Here is a 22,160-nt window from a genome sequence, read left to right on the forward strand (position 1 = left end):
CCCTTGGGGAGTGCACCAATGATAGTGACGCAAACTCGGAGAGACTGTCCTGCTGGAGGGTGAGCTCCTTACAAGTGGGGGCACTGCTGTTAAGAGAGACTAACCACCTAGAAAGGCGCAGATCGCTGCTCCTTCCTGTGGTACCCGTATGGTGATTCGGGTGGGTCCTTTGAGCTGAGCCGTTGGTCTGGTGCTCGGCAGAATAAAAGCCAGAGACCAGGAGGAAGTGTATGGAGTGCAGGGTCATGAGAAGATGACTGAGTGGACCCTATGCATATATAAGGAGTGGTGGTGCCTGGGAAACAACTGTAGTGGTGGAGAGCCTGACAACGTTCCTTGTGGCATTCCTGACCTGTTCATTCTTGGTGCCTGGTGGTTATCAGCCTGCCGAGCTTAATGATAGTGAAGAAGAAGGGACACCAGGTAACCTAGGCCAATAAAATTATTAACTATGAGCAACCTGTCCCTCTGGGACCCAGGGCCCAAGATGTAACCCTAGAAGGGGACAGAGAAACACTACCACAGACGACAGAGACGGCTCCCTCCTTTGTGGATTTGCTTGCAGTGATTTAAAACTTATGGGATGAGATGGACCATAAAATTGACTCTATCGCCATTGATGTTATTTGTTAAGGGCTGATTTACATAAGGTGTCAGAACGTGTGACCACTTCAGAACAATATGTGAGTTTCTTGCAAGAGGAGGTCCGTACACTCTTTTACACTGTTATTGGTCTCCAAAAGCAAGCGGTGCACTTGGACGATCCTGTAGAGGACTCTGATGGTAGATCCCACAAAAACATTTTGCCCTTTCTGGGGTTCCTGAAGAGGTCGGAAGGGCAATCCGCTGAACTCTTCTTGAAAGACTGAATCACTACCACTCTTGAACCCAAAAGGATCTCCAAATGTTTTACCATTGAACGAGCGCACAGGGACCTTGCACCTCCGCCTAGACCTGGCGCACCGCCTCAAGCAATCATAGCTCGGATGTTTAATTTTAGGGACAGAGATGCAATCCTACAGGCTGCCCTAACCCATGGGCCTTTCCTGTTTGAAGTACATCCCATATCCACCTATCCGTATAATACTCAACGCGTGCAAGACCAGAGGAAAACGTTGCTCTCCATGGATAAAACCTCTTCGGGAGCTTAATTTCAAATACAGCCTCCACTTCCCTGCTAATCCGAGAGTTGAATATCAGGGTAAAATTCATGTTCTTTTTCTCAGCAGAATAGGCCAGTGACTAGTTGGATTTCAGAGGAAACTCAGGTGATCGCCTGGTGTCCCCGACAGGGTTGACTCAGCCGTCAGCATAGGGCAGCTCTGGCCATGTCCATAGATGACAAAACCGCTGAAGGACCCAAGGCACTAATGCAGAATCAGAGAGGATCCGGGTATTCCTAGTAGGTACTTTACAAGCTACAGATTTGTTACCTAACTCGGATGTGGCCTCCCAGGAACAGCAGGGAGACCGGAACCAAAATTAGGACACTTCCATTTGAATCTGTGGTCCGCTCTGAGGATGCTTGGAATGACTGGACTGGGTCTGTTGAATCTGGATCCAAGGTGCTGCTCAAGGGAGGGCTAAAAACTCGGAGATGGTTTGCTGGGAAGCCCACTGGACCCATAGATATAAGGCATAGTGCATTATGCTCTCTCCTGATGCACAGCAGATAAATGGCTGGAGTATGTGCATGTTTGAGGAAGTATGGTTTTTATTTCCTCCAATAGTTCTGTGACCTGTGTCGATGGTAGTGCTAAACCCCCTAGAGATGAATAGCCGCATAAGGGGAATTGGAGTGCTTCAGCCTCGCACCCTTCCTGGCTGATCAGCCTCTTGCCTCGCACAAGTTTGTGAAGGGAGGGAGTATTGTTTAGTGTTTTCTATTTTTCATTTCTTTCTCAACGTTGAGGTATGGGGTAGCATTCTTTGATTCCTAATTTGTCTTAATATAGACTGAGTGGTATGGTAGGTACTGCTCATGGGAATGGGGGAGTTGAGGGTGGGGTATGACTTTCCTGTTACAGTTTGGTTTGAGTTGGTAGCTCTGCTTTTGTGTCAAAAGGCCATGCCTGGTGAGTTGATTGAGTTCCTTTACTGGTGGTTTGTGAGCGAATATGTTATGCATATGAGGGGAGGCGGACAAAAGTTATCTGAAGTATGGCTACCTCCATGAATATATTGATTACCTGGAATGTCCGCAGCATAGCCACCTTTGAGAAAAGTAGGCAAGTGTTTGTTTATTGTTAGCACTATGGGGTGGTTGTAGCCCAGCTGACCGCCTTCATAAAAGAGAACTCCATCCTAGATGCCTCCCAGTCTGGATTCCGCAGAAACCACAGCACCGAGACCGCCCTTCTCGCCGCCACCGATGACATCTGCCTGCTACTGGATCAGGGACACACTGTGGCCCTCATCCTTCTAGACCTCTCCGCAGCCTTCAACACCATCTCACATCGCACGCTCGCAGCCAGACTTAAGGAAGCGGAAATACAAGGAGCCGCCCTCAGCTGGACCCAATCCATCCTCTCCGGCGGAACCCAGAGGATCCGACTCCCTCCCTTCCTCTCCAAACCCACGGAAATAAGCTGTGGAGTCCCCCAGGGATCATCACTCAGCCCCATGCTCTTCAACATCTACATGGCCCTCCTCGCCGCCATAGTCAGACAGCATGGACTCAGCATCGTATACTACGCGGACGACACTGAGCTCATGCTCTCGCTCACGATGAATCCTGAAGACACCAGACTCTGCTTTCAGGAAGGAATGAAGAACGTGGCAGCCTGGATGAAGGATAGCTGCCTGAAGCTAAACTCAGAGAAAACCGAGGTTCTCCTCCTCGGACCCTGCACATCCACCTGGGACAACACCTGGTGGCCATCCGCCCTCGGGAGCCCACCTACCCCTACTGACCACGCTCGGAACCTCGGCATCATCCTTGACTCCTCCCTCTCCATGACCCGCCAGATCAACGCCGTCCCCTCCACTAGCTTCAACTGCCTACGCATCCTCCGCAAGACCTACAAATGGATCCCCCCGACTGCAGAAGGACCGTCACCCACACACTCATAACCAGCAGACTGGACTACGGAAACGCCCTCTATGCCGGAATCAACAAAAGTCTTCTACACAAACTCCAAACCATCGAGAACGCCGTAGCCAGACTCGTCATCAGCACACCGCGCCACAAGCACATGACCCAACACCTATGAAGCCTCCACCGAGAATTGGGGGTCGGTGTCCCCTCTGGTGCTTGATTGGAAGGCCATAAAGGTTGAAATCCAGGGAGTATGTATTAAAATATCTTAAGGGGCTCACCGTCAGTTAGAACAAGATATCAGGACCCTGGTCAGGTTAGAGGGAGTGCTGCCTTTGGCCTCCCGTAGACTATCGAAAGATGTGACACCGAGAGGCTTTGCTGGAGGACTGGCTTAGCTTGGAGAAACATACACATACAGCCTATCAACAGCGATTGCATATAGAGGGGGATTGGAAGGGAGCTTTTTTCTGGCCCGATTGATTAGACATGAGGCCCCTAAGATCCCTGTCCTACAGTTACACACAGAAGCTGGGGTACTAGTATATATACACAGCGAGCGACAAATGAAGTATTTGAGCTCCCGAGGCTTGACTCAGACATCGCAGAGACTCTGGATGGCTGGATTACTAAAGAAGAGATCCTTTTGGCGATCAGGCATCTCAAGCCTGCAAAGACCCCTCATAGTGACGGACTGCCTGCGGAATTTTATCATAAGTTTGCTGCATTAATGGCAGGCCGACTCCTGGAGGTATATAATAGGGCCCTAGATACCAATTCTCAGCCGGCCTTCATGCCTTAGGCCCTGGTGGCCATGATATCCACGACTGGAAGGGACCCTTAATTTGCCACATCGTAAAGGCCGATATCACTCCTGAATCTTGATGTAAAAATCCTGAGTGGAGTTCTGGCAGCCCGTCTCCTTCCTCACATACCCCTCCTTATACACTCAGACAAATCGAGCTTTATTCTGAGGTGCAGTACCGCTGATTATTTGCGATGACTGGTGCATGTGTGGCATGCTCCGCGCCTCTTAGAGGATAACTTTGCTCTGGCGCTCCTAGATATAGAGCAAGCTTTTGATTCTGTAAACTGGTCTTATATATGGTGGGAGCTCCAACATATTGGGTTTGGTTCTGGTTTCATCCTATGGATCTGCTTGCTCTATTCTGCTCCATATGCTAGGGTACAATCTGGGGGAGTGGTATCTGATCCATTTAGGCTGTACAGGGGCAACTGTCAGGGATGCCCTTTGTCTCTGCTTTTGTTCACAGGTGCCATGGAGCCGTTAGCAGAGACCCTGCATTGTAAGATGCGACTGTGGGGTATATCTCTTATTTTATTTTATGGAGTTTTATATAGCGCAAACTTGACCCGAATATCAGGTATCAGAGCGCTTTACATGAGCTCTTGGAGAGACTAATCATTTGGTCTCCTTTTATGCCAACAAAACATTAGTGTACCTTCAAAAGTCAACTTATTCGGCACCTATCTGCAGGCGTTTGGCTGTCATTTCCAGAGGAGCCTCCTAAAACAAATGTTTTAATGATCATGCTGTACATGGCCCAGGGATGTCGATTGATATCCCATCTCTATCGGGCTCTACGAGATGATCTGATGGGAGCCGGGCTTCCTATAAAGGCGAAATAGGATGCCATATTGGGGAGCCCTTGTCGGCAAGTGTATTGGTCAGGATTCATGAGGGCGCCCAAATGGTTAGCTCTATTACGCGCTTCAAACTCCTGCAATATAACTTTGTGCATCAGACTTACCTTACGGTGCAGACGCTGCATGTGATCTATCATACCTGCTGGGAGGACTGTCAATGCTGCAAGGTGCTGTATGGCCTCAGGGGCTGATTTTATTCACATGGTGGGGACTTGTCCATCCCTGACTTCCTACTGGCAGGATATACTTACTTAACTTAATGATGCTTCAGGATGGGAGGTCCCCATGGAGATCCGACAGGTATGGCTCGGATTACTTCCATCCCTGACAAAAAAGAAAAAAAAAGTAGGAAATGTGTCCTTTTGGGCTTTGTGTTAGCATAGTGACGTAATGCCATTACATGGCTAGGGCCTACGCTCTCCACCTATAAGGTGTGGCTGCGGGATGCCTGAGAATGGGAGACTGCGGAAGAGGTGTGGATGCAACATGTACAAAGAGATGACACACCTGAAGACGACCTGCTGACATGGTCGTCTATGCTGGCTGTGTCAATGGAGCCGCAGGCACTATCTGTATCTCAGAGTGCCACTGAAAGGATTGTGCCTTTCACCCTGGAGATGTGAATGCCAGACAGATAGAAATGGGAGATGGTTATGAAAACATGAAGAGAACCAGGAATCAAAATTATTGGTTTGCAAAGGGGGTCCCATGAGTTTTTGGCCCCGGAAATTTGTGTCAGCCCAGTGATGCCACAACTTTCCCACACAAAAATGTGTGAAAAAGGTGATTTTTTCAGCTAAATTTGAGGTTTGCAGGGCATTCTGGGTAAGGAAACTTTGGGGGATCCATGCAAGCCATACCTCCCTGGAATCCCCCGGGTGTCTAGTTTTCAGAAATGTGTGGGTTTGGTATGTTCCCCTAGGTGGCCGCCGAGCACCGGGCCAAAAACCCAGGTGACCCCCCTTGCAAAACCAGGGCGTTTTGAGGTCGGCAATTTTCATGTCGCCTCAATATGTTTTGGGCCCTTGCCTGTCGCGGGTACTTGGGCCTCCCACACGAGTGAGGCACTGTTTTTATCGGGAGATCCGGGGGAACGCTGGGTGGTAGGAAATTTGTGTCAGCCCGGTGATGCCACAACTTTCCCACACAAAAATGTGTGAAAAAGGTGATTTTTTCAGCTAAATTTGAGGTTTGCAGGGCATTCTGTGTAAGGAAACCTTAGGGGATCCACACAAGCCATACCTACCTGGAATCCCCCGGGTGTCTAGTTTTCAGAAATGTGTGGGTTTGGTAAGTTCCCCTAGGTGGCCGCCGAGCCCCGGGCTAAAAACCCAGGTGACCCCCCTTGCAAAACCAGGTCGTTTTGAGGTAGGCAATTTTCATGTCGCCTCAATACGTTTTGGGCCCTTGCCTGTCGCGGGTACTTGGGCCTCCCACACGAGTGAGGCACCGTTTTCATCGGGAGACCCGGGGGAACGCTGGGTGGTAGGAAAATTGTGTCAGCCCGGTGATGCCACAACTTTCCCACACAAAAATGTGTGAAAAAAGTGATTTTTTCAGCTAAATTTGAGGTTTGCAGGGCATTCTGGATAAGGAAACGTTGGGGGATCCACGCAAGCCATACCTCCCTGGAATCCCCCGGGTGTCTAGTTTTCAGAAATGTGTGGGTTTGGTAGGTTTCCCTAGATGGCCGCCAAGCCCGGGGCCAAAAACTCATGGGACCCCCTTTGCAAAACCAGGTTGTTTTGTGATAAATAATTTTGATGTCTCCTCAATAGGTTTTGGGCCCTTGCCTGACGCGGGCACTAGGCCTACCCACGCAAGTGAGGTACCGTTTTTCTCTGAAGATTTTGGGGAACGCAGGGTGGGTGGAATTTTGTGGACCCACGCAGATTCCAGAACTTCCCACCACAGAAATGTGAGGAAAATGTGTTCTTTTGGATACCTTTTTAGGTTTGCAATGGATTCTGGGTAACAGAACCTGTTGAGAGCCAGTGAAGTCACCCCATCCAGGATTCCCCTCGGTGTCTAGTTTAAAAAAATGTACAGGTTTGCTAAGTTTGCCAACGTGCCAACTGCGCTAGCGCCCAAAATCCACAGGTATGCACATTGCTTAAAAAAATTCGGAGCCCAGTGGGTTTTCTGCCGCCCTGGGGGGGAATCGGGGAATGGGGTTTCATCCTGATATGCCCCTAAAGGGGCAGAAAGACTGTGGCTATTTTTTGTGGGGGTGCGGGCATTGGTATGACCATTTTGGGCAGCCCCCACCCCCACGCATAAAAAAAGCCTGCGTACTCGCTGGCGCCTAGAGGGCTTTCTGCCCCCCCAGGGGGCAGATCAGGTGCCACTGCCACCATCTGCCCTCCCGGGGGGGGCAGAAAGACTGGAATTTCTCTGGGGGTGGGGTGGGGTATTGTCATGCCCATTTTGGGGAGCCCCTACCCCTACACTAATAAAACAAAAAAATCCATGGTTTCTAGTGGGCATTCTGCGCCCCCAGGGGGGGCCAGATTGGGGGCTACAGCTCCCATCTGCCTCCTGGGGGGCAGAAAGACTGTCATTTTTGTGGGGGGGAGGGTGGGGGCATTGGCGTGCCCGTTTCGGGCAGCCCACACCCTAAAAACAATTGCGCAAAAAAAATCCCTGGTGTTTAGTGGGCTTTCTGCCCCCCCCCCCCGAAGGGGCAGATTAGGGGCCAATGCCCCATCTGCCCCCCGGGGGGGCAGAACGACTGTAATAATTGGGGGGTGGGGTGGGGTGGGGGTATGGGCCTGCCCGTTTTGGGCAGCCCCCACCCCTATTTTTATTTTTTGTAAAATTCCCTGGTGTCTAGTGGTCTTTTTGCCCCCCCCGGGGGGCAGATTGGGGGCCAATGCCCCATCTGACCCCCGGGGGGGGCAGAAAGGCTGTAATGGTGGCGGGTGGGTGGGGGCATTGGCGTGCCCGTTTCGGGCAGCGCCCACCCTAAAACTAACTGAAAACAAGATCCCTGGTGTATAGTGGGCTTTCTGCCCCCCTGAAGGGGCAGATTAGGGGCCAATGCCCCATCTGCCCCCCGGGGGGGCATAAAGACTGTAGTAATTGGGGGGGGCATGGGCCTGCCCATTTTGGGCAGCCTCCACCCCTATTTTTTTTTTTTAAATTCCCTGGTGTCTAGTGGGCTTTTCCCCCCCCCCCCGGGGGGGCAGATTGGGGGCTAATGCAAAAAGACTAAATGGTGCCAACGTCAGTTGGGGGGAGCAAAGGCCCTTGCCCAAGGGGCCGCTCCCCCCTCCCTGGTGTCTAGTAGGTGGATCCCTTCTTGGGGATCCACTGGGGAGGGGTACCATTGGAAAGGGGAGATTCTCCCCTTTCCAACAATACCTCTCCCGTCTTTCTACGTGCTCAGGGGGCTGAGATAGCCCCCTGAGCACGTAGAAAGTGAAACTGAAATGAGCCTCTTGGCTCATTTCAGTTTCACTTTCACTGTAATGACGTCGGCGCGACGATCCTCATTACAGTGAAAGGGGGGGGGGGCCTCAGGAGCTGGGGAAGCTCTTTCCCAGCTCCCGAGGCTATTTTTAATTAAAGGGAATCCCTCTGGTGCCCGCACCAGAGGGATTCCCCAGGGAATGCCTCATGACGAGCTGGACTCGTCATGGGCACAGCGCGGCTGTGCTCCATGACGAGTCCAGCTTGTCATGGGCACACAAGGGGTTAAAGAGGTGCTTCTGGCAGGCACAAAGCCATTCTAGTCTGAATGGACTACTTTCTGCATCAAAGGGGCTAGGCGATCCTCCAATATCTTGGCAAGATTTTATAATCATTGTTTAAAGACTCCAGTGGGCGGTAGCAGGATTCCATATCAATGGGGTCCCAACCTGGATTGGGCAGTGAAATAAGGACGGTATCACTGAGTGTGGGTGGTAATGATGCAGCAGTAAGAGCGACGTCATATAGCACTTTCAGAAGAGGCATCAATTCTGGAGCATATACCTTAAACAATTCGGCTGGTAAGTAGTCTGGGCCTGGGGCTTTACTAGCAAAATTGGCGTTCACTAGTCCAATTTTCAGGCGCTAGTGTAGCACCCAGTAAGATTTTCTCAATGTGGGCATTCCTGACCGTTCATGGTGAGAGCACTGCTGCTGTTTTTTGTGTGAATTTCTATGTTTTTTTAATGTAAAGTAAGATATAATTACAATTCCCAACTACAACGTCACTTTAAACTTTGTGTTTTTCAGTGAATTTCTAGGATCAGACATAGAACACGTCATGAGTATTGTCATATGTCAGGTCATAAGCAACGCATGTAGGGGCGCACGTTCTAGCTAGTGCTTCTAAATACAACTGGTGAATTTCTGTGCTTATTTTTGTTTAAAATGCTAATGCTGTCATTGACACTTACACCTAATCTATAATGTTACTTTTTCAGTGAATTTCTAAGGTTTTGTTTTTTAAACAAGAACAGATCTTTTCATCACACGTAGCTATTGCGTTATTTTAACCATTGATTTTCAAGTGAATTTCTAGAGGTTTTTTTAACATAAAGTAATATTTAATGAAATAAGGAGGGCATCACTGAATGTGGGTGGTAATGATGCAACAGTAAGTGTGGCGTCATATAACGTTTTCAACCGAGGCGCCCATTGTGGAGCATATACCGTATAAAGTTTGTCAGGTAATCAGTGTGGTCCTGGGATTTACTGGTGGGCAGTGCACAGATTGCTTACTGTGCTTCAAAAAGAGTAATTTCACCATCGAGCTCTTTCCTGGAGTCTGGTGCGATCTTTGGGAGCTCAATGCCAGTGAGGAAGGTGGCAATGATATTGGGATGGACTGCAGGCAAAGGTGTATATAAGTTTGTGTAGTGACAAGTGAAGGCGGCATGTATATCTTTTTGCGAGTAAAGTAAGTGGCCCCTGTCAGAACGGGTAGAGCGAATCGGACATTGGTCAGTTTCCCATTGTATCAGTCAAGCTAACAAGGGGGCAGCAGTGGGAAGGAGCAGTCAAGGTGTACATCCAAAACTGAAGATCCAGGTATCTAAGTAGGACTCCACGTAACTGCCCTCGGTACCCTCAGGAAGGTCCACCACACAGATATTATTGAATCTGGACCTCCCTTTACCATCCTCAGCTCGCTACTCCAGGAGGCAGACTCTGTTTTGCAATATAGTAAGATGTTTTTGCAGGTCGGAAGTTTGTGGTGGGAGAGCTGTAACTATTTGTTATGTTGAGTATAACCTGTCAGATGATTTCCGGTTATTGTCCTGAAGGAAGGCAAGAACCGTGGCTACAGCATCAATTGTGGATTCCATGAAGTTCATGATTGTTCTATAGCTGCCAGTACTACATCCAGTTTGCCAGCAAAGGAGTCTGCATCTGTTGGTTGGCTGGCAGCACCAGAGGTGTGTGAGGGGCCCATAGGGGGCATGGGCAGGCGGGATCACGTAGCTCGTCACACGTCTTGGGGTGCATCATCTTGATCGATCCCCTGGTAAGATCCAGCAGCAACGTTGAGTAGCAAGGAGTGCGGATCTGCTTGTGAGCATCAGAATGGGCACCAACTCTTACAGCACGAGCAATCCAGCACTCATGTCCAACAGTAATGCAGAGGAGAATGGAAAGAGATGGTGCCCTGCTTGCACCAATGCTCGTGTGGCATGCAGCAAGTGTAACAAATGAGTGCAGCACAAGTGCATGTAGTAGAGGGTGTTGAGGGGGCAGAATCACCAGGGGAGAGCGTTGGCAATGTGACATGAGTGGGTCACAGTGCAGGGCACACGCAATCATATGGAGGCCAGCGCAGCCATAAGCAAGGGCAGCGGCTGGCACCTGAGCACACTGCATGCAACAGGAGGGAAGGCTAAAGTGACGTTCGCAGGTGCAATGTCTCAGGCAGGCAGAGAAGTGAAAGTACAGGTAAGTACTGCTGTGGTGTTGCAGGAAGGCCGTCTCAGGGCCACACAGGCCTGGATGGAAGCCACGCCCAAGCAGGGCAGGCCCACGCAGAGTCGCCGCCTTGCTCACCACCAATGTCAGGTTATTCAGTACTATAAAGCTCAAATAGAAGCACTGATCTTTTCTTTTCCTACCCTGCGGGAGTGACAGCCTCAAGATTAATTCACCAATGCACAACCGTACTAACCCCGGTGAGCATTCGCACAACCCACCAAGTGGAAGCACAGAGGGGAAAGGAGTAAAGAAACAAGGTAAGTAGGGGAAGAGACCCGCCCGAGTGTCCATTCTGATCTTCCCTTGTCCACCCTCCAGGTGTCTCATTCTCAGGAAGAGCCTTGTCGTGCCCAGTTATGGGGTCTAGTACTCTAGAGTCACTGGATTCCTGATGAAAAGAGAGTATTTGTTAATCCGATCTATGCCTGAATGTACCTGCAATACAATTGGCTATGGATCCGGGTACCTGGTACTGTTGGGTGCTTGGGGCGTAGATGGCTAGGGTCTGTAACTTTGCGGCATTCTAGCCCTGAGTGTTGTAGGGGAACCAACTCAAGTTATAGAATATGCATAGGTTGTGGTTGGAGCTCTTACTTCAGAACTGAAGTTTAGGTTCACTGGCTCTCATTCATACTTCATTCACACTATGGGCAATCACATTCGTGCTAGTCACTCATTCATGGATGCTGCCTCCCACCACAGTCATACTGATACCCTCTCAGTATTGCTTGGCTTGAGCTTGGACTGAATATCACTCTTGTGCCTAGGAAGGACCAACCCTTATACTAGCCTTGTAGCTGGTATGCAACTGGCCAAAAGCGTGCCGCAATATACAGTTCCACCAAGTTCTTACGGTCTATATCTGTGACAAGTTGCAGCTATGCATGAGGTCTTTAATCTGTTGCAATCTTTTTTCTGTGCCAGATAACAATGCTTGCACCTTTTTATATGTGCCAAATACAATGCTTGCAGTCTATTTATCTGAGCGTTCTCTTGCTTTCTATATGCTGGAATTTCACACCTTGCGCGCGCTCGCTTGCTGCTGTCTTCTTATCACTCTCTTCTGTCTCCTTTAGGTTATTGCTTTTGAGCCCCAGGGTTACCATTGCTAGCACTGGAGAAGAGATATTGGTACTGCACAGGACTTGGATTCTCCGATGCAGGAAACTCTGGAGGTATTGCTGCGGCAGGAGCCAGATTGCAAAGGCGTGGCTCGAGTTGTGGCCTTTGATGGTCTTGCCATTCAAGCATGAGATGGTTTGAGTGGGGGTGTATGTAGTGTGCGTGGCATGTCTGCAATGTGAGTAGGAGTGCTTGCAAAGTGAGTGGGCGTGCTTGCACTGTGAGTGGGCATGTCTGTGATGTCATTGGATGAGCTTGTATTGTGCATGTTTCTGGGTGTGATTGTAATGAAAGAATGTTTCTCTCTCCTGGGCCCCATCACCTTGGTCCAAAGGAGGCCATGGGGTCAGGTGGGTAAACAACCTTTACAACGCAACTTTTACAACGCACTACCATTACAACAAAACTTTTACAACGCAAGTGGATTTACAACGCATGCCATTACAACGCAAGTCTTTACATCGACTTGCGCTAGATGTCGTGCTAACATTACAAATAGTGTAGTTTACTATCCCAACACCTTCCCTACTGTTAAGTGGACTGGAGTTGGAATAGTAAATTACACTTTTCTAATGTTAGCACGCCATCTAGCGCAAGTCGATGTAAAGACTTGCGTTGTAATGGCATAGCGTTGTAAATCCACTTGCGTTGTAAAAGTTTTGTTGTAACAGCACGCGTTGTAACAGCACGCGTTGTAACGTCATACATCCGTCAGGTGGGTTCTGACATCCAAGAAGCAACAGGCGGCGTCATGTATCCAGCACAGTGGCATAACTAGATACTTTGCTGCCCGCGGTGGTCCCTGCCTTTGCCACCCGGCGGCGGCTGCATGGGAGGGCGGGAGAGCTGGCAATTCCATCATTTGTTGCATGATGGCAAATGCATGTAAGAGCAGGGAAGAGGCCGCTGCCCCCAAAACTCCTGCTGCCTGGGTTGCACCGCCCCCCCTCCTTGCTACTCCACTGATCCAGCAGATAGTCGCACGGGTCAAATAGTCAGGGCACAGGCTCAGGTGTACCTTATCTACTGCCTGCAAGGCATCACAAGTAGGCAGAGATGTTACAGTTAGGTGAAAAGATCAGTTAAAACTTACCATTTTAAATGAACAAAACCACTGAATTTCATCAGTTACAGTTATCTCAACTAACTGTATCTCATGCCCTAAAGTAACTATAACTCATGAGGTCCTGAGCCAACTCCATGCGGATGCCAAACCCCATGACGTGCATGTTGTGGGGTTGGTAACAGGGCCTGGCTTCTGGTGGGGGGGTCGGGGTCGGACGGGTGGTTGGGTGTAGAGGATGGTACCCAAACCTTGCCAAACTCGCTCAAACCCCCTTGGGTGTGCAAAGCTCACTATGTAATGTTACAATATAAAGTGTGTCATTTTCAGTAGGGCAGACCTACTGACTTTGTTAACGAGTCAGAACACCAAAATATTAAAAGTGGGTCTAATGGCATTAAGAAGGGGTCAGCATAACAACATACCTAATGTCTTTCTAAAAAAAATCACCATTAATTTATATTATGAATATATTCCATTAATTCACACAGTGTAATATTTAATTAAATTGATTGTCATTTAAAAATTGGAATTGCGTTTTTTTGAAAAAATCCTCTTGTCCTTGAGTCTTTTATTTAAACAATTTTCAAGCTATATAGTGCAGCTATAAAACCAACTACAAATTTCCCCACAATATTAAATAAAGGCTTGATGGTGCCCCTGACCCTTTTAGGGACACCACCAGGCTCCAAAACATACATTTTAAAAGCCCGCACTAGGCCCTCCTTGCAAGGAGCAGCAAAATATGAATGAGAAGCATCTGCTGCTCATATATTATTCTTTTTTTTGGTGGTGGGTGTCCTATTGCCCTCATCTTTAATTTTTTGTTTTGGTGCCACATAGAGAGCCCCAGGGTGACCATGGCCCCACCGGCTTCCTCCAAGCGGCTCCATGAGCCATGTAGGAACCAGCAATGTTTTTTATTTCTTTATTTTGAGCGATGGTGACCCGTTACCACGCAAGCAACCCACAGGCTCGGGGAGGTGAGTCTAGTGCCACCCTCCCCTTTTAGTGCTTCGACAGACCCTTGAGGATGCACATGGCCCCCCTCCCTGGGTCGATTTAGGGCCCAAGGACCCCTATGCCTTGGGACCCAGCAACATTTTTCAGGGGAAGAAGGGCATGCAGCCCCCTTCTTAGGGCTGATTTAGGCACCAGTGACCCCATCCCCCGGGAACGTCACCCTTTAAATGTTAGTGCTCTGGTACCCACTCAGGGCACCCCCTCTAGTCTCGTTGGGGGTAGCGGAGGGAGCACCAAGGCACCCTTAGCCCCACCTGGTTACCCACATACAGCAGAGCCAGCATTGCTCCCATTCGCAGGGAGCAGCATTAGGAGCTGCTCCCTGTGGGTGGGAGCACAATTTTGATCTATTTCCCTCCCAGCATTCCTGCGGGCAGGGAGACAGGTCAAAAGTCTACTCCCAGTGGGCGGGAGCATTTTTTAAGCTCCTGTCCGCTGAGAGTGGACTTGATGTTTGCTCCTGCTTGGTGGGAGTTTGGAAAATGCTCCTGTAAAGTGGGAGCAAACACAGGTTTTCCTGCCCACGCCCCTGTGGGCAGGTAAACTGCTGAGTTCCAGGCGTGGGCTCCCCAGGACATACCATCTGCACCAGGCCCAGGGGATGGTGTCCCCAGGGCCTTAAAGTAATTGGCTTTGGGGGTGGGCTCCCTGGGACCTTTAGAGGCTCGCGGATCAGTGTATCCCTACCCAGCCCCTTATACTATTTTTTTTCAGGACAAGGGACTAAGTCTCTGAGTACTGTAATTGTTGCCAGCAACATTTGTCTCATGTGTCTGGTAGCCAATCAGAGTGCTCGCTCTAGCTGGAGACCTACTCCCACCGGAGCAAGATGACCCAAGGGAAATAAGGATCCCTGGGCCAATCAAAATGCCCCATTTTTAGATTGGTTCTCCTATGAGAATCTTTTGTGACTCTTGAGGACCCAATTGCCTAAATATACAATTATTTTCACCCTAAATTTCTCACAATCTACTGAATGGATTTACACCAAATCACCAAAAGCACTATCTAGGGACCAAGATCTAGCTTTCTGATGAATTGCAGGAGTCCCACTGGAAAATGACAAAAATTGCTGGGTTTTTTTCAATTTTGGCTCCACTGGCAGGTCCCTCTGGCCCACTGGGCCTAGTGGGGCTGGGAATCCCTAACATGCCCCCTTACATATTTTATTTATTTAACTTCAGGACAGGAGACTAAGTCCCCAAGTCCTGTAACGGCTTCCAACAACCTTTTTCTAATGTTGCTGAAAGCCAATCAGAGCACTCGCTCCAGTGAGAGTCTGACTCCCATGGGAGCAAGGGAAATACAGCTCTATGGGCCATTCAGAACACTCTATGTTTTAAAATTGGGTTCAATGAACTCTTGTGAGAGTCCATTAGACCCAATTGTCCAGATATACAATTATTTTTAAACTTAGTTTCTAAAAAACTACTGAACGGATTTACAGCAAATCACAAAAAGTACTAAGATTAGCTTGCTGCCAAATTAGGTGTAATTCAGTTTAGCAGTTTTTGCGAAACCTCTTCTTAAAAAGTCTATGGAAAATACATTAGGATTTTGTATTTGAGACCCCCTTTTTTCTCACCTCCCCACTTGAAGGTTCACCATGCAAAAACTAGGCAAAAAAGAGCACTTTTTTGGAATGTTTTGCGAAGATTCGTCAAACGGTGCCAAAGTTTCCTATGGAGAAGCTGAACTAACTATAACTACCCAATGGCGTCCGCCCAAAATAATTACGAAAATACACACACACATTATATATATATATATATATAGAGAGAGAGAGAGAGAGAGAGAGAAAAAGAGAGAGAGAGAGAGAGGGAGAGAGATGTAGGTATAGCTATCTATATATATATATATCTATATATATCTTTAAAATGACAGGCAGACGGATAGGCAGACAGACAGACAGACAGACAGACAGACAGACAGACAGACAGACAGACAGACAGACAGATAGATAGATAGATAGATAGATAGATAGATAGATAGATAGATAGATAGATAGATAGATAGATAGATAGATAGATAGATAGATAGATAGATAGATAGATAGATAGATAGATAGATAGATAGATATTTTCCCCCAGTTCCTCTGGCCACAGTGATGGTGGCATGTGGACGGGCATATAAATTAACCACAACTCGCCATCAGGAAACACCACATACTTTTTACATTCTGCACCAATGAATGATTGCTTTTCGTTATGCATGAACTGTTTTAAAAAAAATTGTCTTGATAAAGATGGTGCAATAATTCTCTGTCCATTAACGCTTTTTACACAATCTGTGTACCTGCTGTGACAGCAGATTATGAATCAATTGTAGTATCGGGTTCAAGTTGGTGTCTATTGTTTTACCACGGATGTGTGTGTTATGACAAAGGCTGGTGTCTTCCATTATGTGTACTCTCTTTCTGTCATTTTAAAGTATTGTGTAATAGATTGTTGATTTTAGATTGGTTTTTTAATTCTTTTTTTTGAAACTGTGTGTACAAAATGTTTTTCTTTTATCTACATGGACATGAATAAATTGATGAACTGTCATTTTAAACAAAAATGAGTATCTCTGGTTTGGGTATACTTTCTACTCTCACTGCATGGATGGTGCAAATGAGGCGTGAATAGTTTGAATGATTAATGAGTTCCCTTCCAAGACTGTGAGTGCCCGAGTGAATAATATTAGGGATAGAAGATTTGTAGTTATCAGTCCAAAGGAAACCCTCTTTGTGACATTATTGAACTATATTTATTGCTCCATGCAATACTGTTATTCCAGGTTATGCATTTATCTGAAACAAATTGCAAAGCAATAATACACCATACAAATCCATTTTATGCTATGTTAGACAACATTATGATGTGCTCTTCAGCGCATGTCCGTCATTATGCTAAGTAATGGATAAAGTACATTGGACCACTTTACATCGAGATGCTTAAAAGACAACTATGGAACATGCTTCTAAACCTGGTGGCAAATGTTTTAATGTCTTCGAGTGGCTTACCAAGCAAAGGAACCCTTCATGGCAAACTCTCAGTCCTTCATGTCTGAAGGTGCGGGATTGTCCTACACACTTAAGAAGTAATTGAGAAGCAGGGCCACGGTTCGAAGAACTAGAAAGCTAAACAAGCATTGGCATGGCCAATAGGTCTCGCCTTTGGGACCTTATAAGTGTTTAGCCATGCAACAGTTGATGTTGTTGCACCAAGGATATTGTGCTGGATAACTAAACACTTATAAGGTCCCAAAGGCGAGACCTATTGGCTATGCCAATGCTTGTTTTCTTGGGCGCAGTGTCCTTTCATTGGCTGAAACATGACATTTCCTCAGAACTAAGGCTATGACAGAGTCCAGTTTTTGTCTGAATCTTAAAAATACCATATTTTGTCCGTCAATTTCTTCAAAGCTAGAACCTAGAGGAAGTAATAGTCTTGAATAAGGCTTTTTTTTAATTTGAAGTTTTTCAGAACCGTGCAATATTTCCATGTAGTTATGGAGTAATGAATAAATAGCAAGGCTGACAAGAGCAAAAGTAATAACAACAAGCATTTGCAATGCAATAGGTCTCGCATTTACGTGAGTTTGAGCTATTGACATTGCAAATGACAATGCCTTTTATTTTTGTTTCCGTTTAAAAAAAATAAAAATAAAAGGCATTGTTATTTACAATGCCAATAACTTAAACTCAGGTAAATGCGAGACCTATTGCATTGCAAATGCTTGTTTGATGGGGAACCACTAAAGAAGGGAACGTGTTACAAGCTGCAAAAATGTCAACAGTGTCTAACCCACATGAGTCTTTCTTCAGTGAGGACAGGATTGTGTTGGGACAGATGGACACTCTTGAGTCAGTATTTTTATTCAAGAAAGTGTAGCTGGTCCTACACGTTCCTAAACTCACCCTCATTTGAAGGGATGGCATCTTCCTTTGACTCATTTTCAGCTGCCAAAAAAAACCTGAAGCCCCTTCCATTTTCATTGCCATCGATTGTATTGAAAAGCTTGCCTGGTCCTCCACAAAACCGTTCCTCTCCATTTATTTCCATAGGTTCCCCCCATAATAATAATTCAATCGCACCCTCCTTGGAGAGTCAGATGTTTGAGACGTGTGGCTACCTCATGAACCTTGCCATGGGGCCACTTGCCTGACTTAAGATGCTTTATTTGTTCCTTTTGTTTTTTAGTGCGCATGCAGCGGAGTTGACACCATCCAGTTTAGCAGCGGCATACTTCACTTGTATGGGGTGGACATATAACCAGGAGAACAGAGGCGTCATGAGGCGCCTTGTGACCTCCGTGTTTATGAGAACGCGCCGGGTGCGAGGGTTTTCGTTTTGAAGTATTTAAGAAGCCGTTGCTAGAGGCGAATGTACGTTCGTTCATCAGCTGTGTGTTTTGAAAAACATTAGACCCGTGTGACTCGTGTCTTTTTCTGACTGTTTGAACCTGCATATGATTAATAATCTCTGAATGAACGAACGCCCAGAAAGCTTTTTCCTTCTTTGTCGAACTGGGCCTCCTAGGTGGTCATAGATTTTGAATTGTTTTGCTAGGTGGTTATAATTGTGATTGTACGTGTATAGCGCTTCATACTCCTTGCGGGTCTCCGAAGCACATCATCGGACAAGTGGCAGGCTACACTGTGGGGTGTACTTAGTTGAAATTGTATTGGTATTTGTTTCAAGATCTATGCGGGAAGCGTTTTGGCGTGAGAGAAGCGCACTTTTCATTGGTCTCTTGCTTAGGAGTTAAACTGCAGGTGCCAGATGGATTTTTTTGGCGGGGAGGGCTTGAATGCTGAACCATTAAGGACGGACTATTTATTCAATACATTTGTGTGTAGTTATTTGTCGATTTCGTTCAAAACTAACATGTCACCAAAGGCTTGTTTGGATCGCTAGACTTTAATGGGTCGGGGCTTGAGCGCCAACCCAAAGCCCAAACCTAAAAGCTTGTTTTAGAGTTTGGCGGACCGAACAAACGTGACGGATAGCCCACCCGCCTTGGGTGGGAAACCCCTTGCTAAACTCTAAATAAGGCCCTAGGAGACAGACCTCTTTCAGTGCTCTGCGTGTGTGATGTGTGCTGAGCTCTGAGGCAAGATTGCGGGGCCGATCCTGCCTATGAATCCCTCTGATCGCTGCTTGCACAGTCATTTTGTGGGTACAAATAAGAGCACTGTCATAGAAAACATTTGTGTTTAATGTGGATGCTTCAGCAGCAGTATTGAGGTCCCCTGATGCAAATCCGTGTTTGTTTGTGGACGGCTCAGTAGCTGGTCATTATGCCTCTTCCATGAAGTATTCTCTTCTACTGCGTTTAAACGCCATATTGTTTTCAGGCTCAGCGTGTTACCATCTGGCATGTGCAAGTGATTACTTAATCCGATGAATCAGCTCTGTGTTGTTATTTTCCGTTGATTTTACACATTTCCCCACCTCCGCCTGTCTTATTCTAGAGATGTTTGTTTTTACTCTCTGGAAACGCAGAACACCCCTACCGCGGGAAGGCCGGCTCTGGCGACTTTTCATGCTGCATTTGCTTCCACAAGTGAATGTAGCATGCGGCGTGACTGGGTGAAATATTGCTGAGCAGATGGCTGAAGGTTACGGTCTCATTCGCCCTTGGCTCAGCTCTGCGCTGTGACCCAGATCGGCAGCGACTGTAATTGATTTCTTAAGCTAAAGGCTGCAAATATAGCTGTGGCATTAGACTCTTCCGAACGCCCTTACTTCATTTGTGCAGTTGAGCCGAAAAAGAAACCAGTTGCAACTCTAACAAGCTTTGGCAACGCGGCCGCGCCGCGAAAGTGAAAGTGATCGAGATTACGATCGCTGCTACGAAGGAAAGACACATGGCGCTGCGCGCGTGCACGTTCACGTGCACTGAAGCTTTAGGCCACGGCAGCACTTTGAAAAGCCTGTATACAAAATGTCTCGGCCAGATCAGCGCAAGCGCTGGATCAGACGAGACCTAAAAATGCTGACATCGTACTTACAATTACCACAAGAGGGCGCGCAAACATAATATATAGGAGCATTGTTAATGGGCAACAAAAAGCATTAGTCGGTAAAAAAACAAAACGCAAAGAACAGTTTGCGAAGCTTAAACATTCAGGGTCGGACTGGCATAGCCAAAGAGGGAAATCAGGCAGTGCCCAAAGGGCTGGTCTGATGGTCAATGTGTGGGCCGTTTTTATGGTCTCGTGGGCCCGATTTTATTGTTCATTTTTCTAATATTCCTGCAAAAATGGCCTCAGGGCAGCAGCAAGCACAGATGAATGCAGTCTCCCATACACAGCACAACACCAATACAGTTTACCTTGACAAGTTCAAAACTGTACGGATTTAGAAACACGGGTCGCGTTTTTAGCTATCTGGTTCCCTACTGAGAGTTACTTCTCTTTTGCTTCCCGGGCCTATTTTCTGTTCCAGTCCGGCTCTATAAAAATGGGAATGTGATAAGTATTCAGGGGGTCTTTTCCATTGCCTGATAAGAACTGAAGGCAGGGGGTAAGCACGGTTTGAAGCTAAGTCCTTATTTACCGCTTATGAAGGCCAAGTTCAATCCTGCATGATCTATGAAGTAGATATGAATAATATTTTGGCCATGACTGGTGCTTTCCAGTCTGATCATTTCACCTGCCAGACACCTCTGGTAAACTATGGGGCACATTTATAAAAAAAGTAACGCAGCGCAGCAAGTCACCGTGCTGCGCTGCATTACAGGGAAAGGGCTGGAATGTGCTGTATTTATCCCACTTTTGCGCATAATGTACTACCTTGCGCCAATGTCGGCACTCTTGCACCATGGTGCAAGGGTGCTTCTGTTGCATGCAGGATTGTTTTTGTGCGGGAAGGGATCCCCTAAGGCATATTCCTCTATCGATGCACACATAGAAAGAAGAAGTACCAAGGAGAAATAAAGATATTTCTCCTCATTACGCCTCATTGCCTTTTGGTGCATTGTCAGGTCTACCAGCAATTGTAAACCTGTAAATGTGTCTAAATCTATGAGAATCACATGGGAACACCCTTGCAACACACATGGAACACGTTTCCAGGGCAGAGTAACTTAACGCTGCGATTTGCGCTGCGTTACTCCTGATTTATCAAGCCACTCAGGGCTATGCAACGTGGCCTTGCGTGGCTTCATGAATTGCATTTCGGGTTTGCGTCACGCATGTACGATGTTGCTTGGTGCAAACGCGACATAAACCCCTTCATAAATATGCCCTTATGAATTTAGAGGGACAGAGATGATTCTTTCTTCATTGAAACTGAAGAAGCAACGTGTCACTTTAATGATTGCAGCTAACCTCTTCACAAAAGCCCAGTCAAAAACTGTAGAGTACTATAAACTAAGCGCTCGATACCGTCTCACTAACCAATCCCAACTGCTTTTGGTTCAATGTGCCTGCAGCAAAGAGTTATGTGTAAATTGCATCCAGTATTTGGTGTGGGTCTTGGCACGGAAGATCCAGGGCCTAGTTTAAGGGTGCTGTAGAGACTGGGTGCCATGAAATTGTCCAAGGAAACACTACTGCCACATGGTGCAGATTTTCTGCAGTGCAAGTGTGCCTCTTCATTGGCTTCTGCTGGTCAGAATGGAGGTTAATGTGTTAATATTATGTGTTTTCTTTAGAAATGTGTCAAGAGAAGAATTTGCGAGATTTGAATGAAATGTGCACTTAGCTGTCAAATCTGTTACGAAAACATGTTTGCTCACTATTCAAGTTGGCACAGCTTCTCTCTTGCTTTTTGCCCAGCATCCCATCCTCTTCCCTCGGGTACTTGAGACATTCATCTTAAAGTGGACTTGTTAAGAGATGACTGTGCCAGTCACAGGACAGAAAGGGGATCTGCACTCCTGGCTGTTAGGAGACGGAAGTTGTACACAGAAAGAAGCCTGCACGGCTGTGGTGACGATGAGGTCGCTCTAGAAAGATGCTCGACAAGGGAACAACATGTACGGATTGTGACAAAGCTTGAAATCCCCACTCCGTTATCACCAAGCTGTTTAAACGGCAGTACTTGTTAAGCGATAACAAGCTGTGTATCTTTCTTTTCTTTCATTGCATTGGTATCTAAGTGTTAGGCTTCAGATTGCTTCCAGCAAGGATGATACTTTCCTGTCCTCGGGCTAAAACGACACTGGGCACGGGAGCTCTTTCATAGAACTTCTTTATTCTCCCTCCTCTGCATAACAACTAACTCCTCCCTTTCCGCTCCCTTCCTAGCCCTTCCTTTTCCCTTTTCCTGCCTGCCCTGTCTGTGGATCAGGGTCAGGCATAACGACATGACACCTCCCCCC

Source organism: Triturus cristatus, chromosome 1_2 (assembly GCF_964204655.1).
Source record: "Triturus cristatus chromosome 1_2, aTriCri1.1, whole genome shotgun sequence".
Taxonomy (NCBI): Eukaryota; Metazoa; Chordata; class Amphibia; order Caudata; family Salamandridae; genus Triturus; species Triturus cristatus.